The following is a 7466-nucleotide window of genomic DNA, read 5'->3' as shown; positions in this document are numbered from 1 at the left end:
CTCCATTGTAAGATCCAAATGAAGAGTTACATGATGAGGGGAGAGTTCAGTAGAACTCAGAGCATGCATTACCCACTCTTCAAGTCCAAGATATATTTTACCCAAGCCCAACAGACTCCAAAAAATGTTATCATCTAAACCCAAACCGAAGAATCTTTGAATGAGAAACGTTAAATACAATGCTTTCACAGTCTAAATTGACCGTTTGTAACTCACTTTATTTTAATTTTTACGATTTGGGTCTACATTATTTTCTCTTTCAACATGCACCCCATACAAATTAATTTCGCTTCTATTTGCACCCCAATGATGACTTTCCATCCAAGATAATCGTTAACTTTAACGGAAGCGGGGGCATTTCAGTAAAATACTAATTAAAACAGACAAAAATAAGAGTAATTGTAATATCCCATATTTTCAAATATTACTATTATAATTATTTGGAATTGTTTATGTGATTTTATCAGTGTTATAAAAATTGGAAATCGGACTAGATCGGTTGAGGTACCGAATTGCGATTTATCGAAAATCGGAGATTTATTGGAATCTTAAATCGGAATAAAATCGGACGTATTTTAAATTATTTTAAAAAATTAAATATTAAGACATTACTATTTTTATGCAAATATATAATACAATAATATAGGGGTAACAAATACTATTATTATATTCTATTAACTTGAAATAGCCACACGTGTATAACAATATCACCAAGAAAGCATGAACTTGTTTACAGATAGTTTTTTATAAGGTGAAGCCGGCACCGACTAAAAGCTCTTTGGAGGGAAGATGATTGAGTAGCAATTCAAAACTTATTGATTATGTTGCTTTCATATCATACAAGCTCATCAACAGGTGTTAACTTACTCCTCTTTCTCTTCTCTACTCTCTAAAGCTTGAATCAACGAAAGTACCGCGGGTTAGTGACCCTATTTACTTGATTTGTCGACCCGATTTCTTGAGTTTGACCCATTTTTTGACCCGATGTTCACAAAACGTATAATCCACTGATTCACTTCAATTAGATCGGCAGCTTGTGTTGGAGCGATATTTCGGCCGATAAATCGGCATATCGGCCGATTTCTTGAACAATGGATTTTATGTGAATTTTGGTGACTTATCTGATAATTGGAATTGATGTTTGGGTGTTTATATGTGACATTATTTGAATATTTGAATTTTTATATGTCCAGAATAAAATTTAGATAATTATGATATTTTTCTGGTAATTTTTGGACTACTAGATGATTTTATAATGATTTATGTAATTATTAATTATTTTCTGAGTAATTACAAAAATATTTTATAAAGCCGGGAATCTTCCAACCTCAGCCGTTTTTATGTTTTTACAACCCGAAACTCTTCCAAAAACTCCTTACTAACCTAATCTGGTAATTCCGGACATTTTCCGTGTTTTGAATTTTTCGATCCGGATTACGGTTTGACCCGTACGTGTCCCGGCGTAAAATTTTCGACACGATAGTTATTTTGATAAATCAATAAAACCCGTATTCTCGAGAGACGAGATATTTTTATATTATTTTCGTATATGGTGTTTTATAAAAGCCCGATTTTGATGATTATCCAATTTTGATATTAAATTTTATCGTTTTTATAGTTACTTACCAGCTAAATAATCTATTTTGGATCATTTTGCAGTTACTTAGCGGGTAAGCAACTAATTTAACGATCCAAAACGATCCAGAATGAACCAATATTCCGTAAATATAAATAGCCTATTTCTTATTTCCTTTATTTCGTTTATTCATTTGCAACCAGTCAAAATACCGTAAATACAGAGAAAACCCTAGAAAACCGATACGTTCCTGAAAATCAAACGGTCAAACGAAGGCGTTATCGAACTCCGATTCGGGCGTGCAGCATATCAAAACGAAGATCTCGAAATCTTTTATCTGAATCAATCGTCAGTTTTTGCCCGGAAATCAAGGTAATTTTCTTATTTATTTATTTATATTCGAATTACTTAATATAAATTATGAAAATTTGTTCTTGATGTTGTTGATGTGATTTGATGATTCCATGTTGTAGAGCATATTTTTCTGGTCAATTTCATATATTATATTTCAAAAATAGGGTTCAGTATCATATAGAAATTAAGGTTTGATTTTCTGAAAATTATTTGAATATGTGTTCTTGGTGTTCTTGAAGAATTCTGAAAATCAAAATCAATTTTGAAGGTGTTATTGAACACCAAATCACGAGTATTTGTAACCGTTGTGAAGCCCTTGATTTGTTCTACCTATTTCAACAATCAAATCGTTTAAACGATTGGTAATTTGCAAATTCATATTTTAGGGTTCATACCCCGATTTGGGGGTTTTTGATTGAATAATATTTGAATGATTTTGATGTGATAATTAGCTTCTCCATGTTAATAGCAATCGATTTAATTCCGAAAAATGTTCAAAAATTCATAATAAATCAACCGTTCGTCCGTTTAATACGAAACGAACGCCTCTAGACTCAGAAAAATATTTCGCTTTCATTAAAAATACTTTCGAGACCCAAATCCTTTTGTTTCGAAAGGTCGCTTGTTTTACGAATCATTCTGAGTCGATTATTGATCGATAAATCATATTTTTGACCCGATTTCCATTTTAAACTTATTGAGTCGAACCTTTTGGTGAACCGAGTCATATGTGATATGAATTATGTGATACATGAGTTATGTGCTTACATGCTATGTGAATTATGTGCATATGTGGATCAAGAGTCCTGTGTTTGTCTGTTATATTTATGTGTGGGCTATCGTATGGGTAGACGATAGGCTTTTGACGCGCAGTTTATCGAGTGATTATCGTTTAGACAATTAAAGCTATATCTTTTAATTATAAATGCGGATCATTCGAGTTGATCAGGACAAGACGTTGGATAAAGAATAAGATGGAATGGTATTGGGCAGCTGACTTTTAGTAATCGTAGGAGCAGCATATCAGTAAAGTGTTGGAAGGAAAGACGATGATGTTTTGAGACAGAATGTCAGAATTGATGTTTCATTGCGAGTGTGACTAAGTACTAAATTCCAAAGGCAAGTATCTCTATCATCACTTATTGTTCAAGTAATATTTATTTTGAATCTTATCATGCAAGTATTGCTTTCCCTATTCTCAATTTAGTATCGATAAATATTTTACATATCGCTGAATTAAATAATTCGGTTTATGCAATTACTCATATGCTTTTATGTTCAGAATAGTCAAGTGATTTTACTTATCTAATTATCGGATTTATAAATGTTTTGGATTTTGAGAAAGATGACGTTATTTTGGTTTTGCTGCCCAAGTTAATGGGCGAATAAAAGTTTATAAGGGTGTCAAGTATTATGACCCCTTTCAATAAAATGTTTTAAGATTGGATGGCTGCGTAAGAGGCCGTGGCGGCGGTCCAGCGGAGATTTAGGTATTATACAGGATATAATACCATTAGGCCGATATGTGCCTTGGGTGCCCCATTTGTTTAGTTGGATATGCTTCGGCATACCGGTGTTGCTCCGCGGCTGATCACCGGCGGAAACACACCGTCGTTCGAGGATTCCAATCTAAATTATTATATTGTTTTTGATAATCTTATAGGAATGTTTTATCAACTGTTTTGGTTTTGAATAAAGGTGGAATACATTTTTGGATTCGGTTACTGATTGATGTTGATATTTAAGTTGTTGTTAAATATCAAAGGTGGTATTAATACAGATGATTGATGTTGACTTCCATATTTTAGCGCGGATAAGTTGTGAGCATCAAAGTTTAGATTGATATCTAATTTGATATGACATTAAATTGAATATTAATATCAAGAGTTGAGTTTGAATAAAGTTTATGATTCATTTTATAATCATTGTTTCATGTTGTTGTTATTTACAATATTTTTGTAAACACTGTTTTACGAGTTCTATTCTCGTCAAGATTCAAGTATTGCTGAAGCATTTCGTTCAAAAATATCAAAATGGTTACGAATATAATTAAGGAATCAATTCTGGGTTCCTCGGCTAAAATTTTATGATTCAACAATTATGATTTTTAAATGTTCTGCGCTATTGCAGATGTCGGTTTTATATCAAAATGACCCTATATATGCTATAATGATCTTGCTGAGCATTTCTTCCGCTCATACTTGCCTGTTTTTAAATTTAACCTCCAGTGAGGATTAGCTTGCGCTGTTCAACTGCGTAATTCAAGGAAGCAAAGAAGAAGCTCTTGGAAGGTGGCTGGTCTAGGGTTTGCGGGCTAGTGTAAGTTTTATTGTATAAAGTTATTTATATTATATTATATTATATTATAGTTGTGTATTTTATTTGGGCCTAGTATAATTCATTTCGAAGTTATACTAGTGGGTATAGTTTTGAGTTAAAATTTGTTGAAAAGAGTTTTAAAAGAAAGTGAAAAATCTATTTGTGGAATTTGGATATCTTGTTTCTAGAACTGTAACCTTAAAAGATCTTGGATTAGTTTGGGGTCATTTATGCTAAATATCTTTCGCTGGCATTTAATTATTGATTAAAAAGGTTGATTTGGATTGAGGTTTTATAGTGACGACCAAATCCTCTGACCCCGGATTTGGGGGCGTTACAGGTTTGTATCAGAGCTGAGGTTATAGTAAACTAGAAACGAGAGTGTGTAGGAGTGTGTATAGCTATGTGAGAACGTTTGAGCTCATATCGAGTTCGTGTTGGACTATCGGATATAGTACCAACGATTAAGTTAAGATAAGGCAGATTCGTTTGAGATGATTATGCTGAGCTGGATAGAACTCCGGGAAGCTGTAAACTTCTATGGTGGAATCTTTCGAGGTTACTATGATTTGACGACAATGAAGATTATCTATATCTGTGGAACATGAAGAAGTGTCTAGAATCAGATGGCGAGTCAACAGAAGAGTTCAAATAGAAGATAAGTATTAAGACCTTGGCAATACCTTCTCTTTCTATAATTTCTTTTGACCTCTCTCAAAAGAGGTATCTGTTAGAGGATATATTCCCTAACACCCGTTTATTCATTTTGTGCCAGAATTTGTTCTCTGGATTTCACTTCCTTCAGAAATATCAGCTTTGAAATCTTTTCAATTTTATTCATTTGATTTTGGATTCCTTTTATATTCTTTTATTCTGACTGAGATGAACAACCTTAATTATAGGGGACACAAGGTATACCTGTCTGTGTGATAGGAGTTGGATGGGACGCCATCACTTGTGTGTGTTGTGACTACAAGAAGGTTAACAACCTTTAGTAGTGTCTTAATTTGGACACGCAATACCAAGTTCGTTTGATCATATTGATCTCTCAGTTATTATTTTATTTCAACAATACTTTTTCTCAAATTCAGATTTTGGTCCTGTTATGATATGGGATTCATTTCTTTTTGGAATTCCAAGATTTTATTATCTGAAATATTCGAATGTATGCCAATCAAGTTAAGCTAAGTTATCCTGGTCAAGTCAAAGCAGAGTTATGTGATGGGATTACCAAGATCAACAGTGGACTGCGATGCAGTTATAATACCAGTGGTATATAACGAAGTCAATCCATTTCTTTATTTCTCTCTCTGTCTCTGTCTCTTTCTTTTCTTTCTCTCTGTCTTTCTCTCTGTCTTTCTCTGTATTCTTCTTTCTCGCAATCAGTAAAGGTGATTTTCTTGAAAAATTGATCAAAAGGTATGTGGAAGGAACAATGGTGTGAAGTGAAGCTTCTGTGATAATTGTGTGGTATAAGGAATTGCAGTGTTATTGGAAATTTTGAGAAGAGTTAAGTATGCAAGATTGGGAAGTTGATTAGAAGACCCGTAGTGCTCTCTTCTGCTGATTCCGAGGACGGAATCCTTATAAGGGGGTAGATTGTAATATCCTATATTTTCAAATATTATTATTATTGTTATAATTATTTGGAATTATTTATGTGATTTTATGTGAATTTTGGTGACTTATCTGATAATTGGAATTGATGTTTGGGTGTTTATATGTGACATTATTTGAATATTTGAATTTTTATATGTCCAGAATAAAATTTAGATAATTGTGATATTTTTCTGGTAATTTTTGGACTGTTAGATGATTTTATAATGATCTATGTAATTATTAATTATTTTCTGAGTAATTACAAAAATATTTTATAAAGCCGGGAATCTTCCAACCTCAACCGTTTTTACGTTTTTACAACCCGAAACTCTTCCGAAAACTCCTTACTAACCTAATCTGGTAATTCCGGACATTTTCCGTGTTTTGACTTTTTCGATCCGGATTACAGTTTGACCCGTACGTGTCCCGGCGTAAATTTTTCGATACGATAGTTATTTTGATAAATCAATAAAACCCGTATTCTCGAGAGACTGGATATTTTTAAATTATTTTCGTATATGGTATTTTGTAAAAGCTCGGTTTTGATGATTATCCAATTTTGATATTAAATTGTATCGTTTTTATAGTTACTTAGCGGCTAAGTAATCTATTTTTGGATCATTTTGCAGTTACTTAGCGGCTAAACAACTAATTTAACGATCCAAAATGATCCAGAACGAACCAATATTCCGTAAATATAAATAGCCTATTTCTTATTTCCTTTATTTCGTTTATTCATTTGTAATCAGTTAAAATACCGTAAATACAGAGAAAACCCTAGAAAACCGATACGTTCCTGAAAATCAAACGCGCAAACGAAGGCATTATCGAACTCCGATTCGGGCGTGCAGCATATCAAAACGAAGCTTTCGAAATCTTCTTTCTGAATCAATCATCATTTTTTGCCCAGAAATTAAGGTAATTTTCTTATTTATTTATTTATATTCGAATTATTTAATAATTAAATTATGAAAATTTGTTCTTGATGTTGTTGATGTGATTTGATGATTCCATGTCGTAGAGCATGTTTTTCTGGTCAATTTCATATATTATATTTCAAAAATAGGGTTCAGTATCATATAGAAATTAAGGTTTGATTTTCTGAAAATTATTTGAATATGTGTTCTTGGTGTTCTTGAAGAATTCTGAAAATCAAAGTCAATTTTGAAGGTGTTATTGAACACCAAATCACGAGTATTTGTAACCGTTGTGAAGCCCTTGATCTGTTCTACCTATTTCAACAATCAAATCGTTTAAACGATTGGTAATTTGCAAATTCATATTTTAGGGTTCATACCCCGATTTGGGGGTTTTTGATTGAATAATATTTGAATGATTTTGATGTGATAATTAGCTTCTCCATGTTATTTGCAATCGATTTACACTATGTTATTTGATAATGTCATGTCTAATATGATTTATGTTTAGTTTTCAGATCTTACTTAAACAGGACGAATCAGTACTTAACTGAAATAAGCACTTATACTGAAGTCAGAACTTAAGTCGTCAGTACTTAAGGTTCAAGAGATATTCATCAGAAGATAATATCAGGACTTAAAGGAAACGTTCAGATAAGGAAGGCAGCTGATTGAAAGGAAAAGAAGATCAAGACAAACGT

Source organism: Apium graveolens, chromosome 10 (assembly GCF_009905375.1).
Source record: "Apium graveolens cultivar Ventura chromosome 10, ASM990537v1, whole genome shotgun sequence".
Taxonomy (NCBI): Eukaryota; Viridiplantae; Streptophyta; class Magnoliopsida; order Apiales; family Apiaceae; genus Apium; species Apium graveolens.
The sequence above is the reverse complement of the archived record's forward strand: the minus strand, read 5'-3'. Positions refer to the sequence as shown.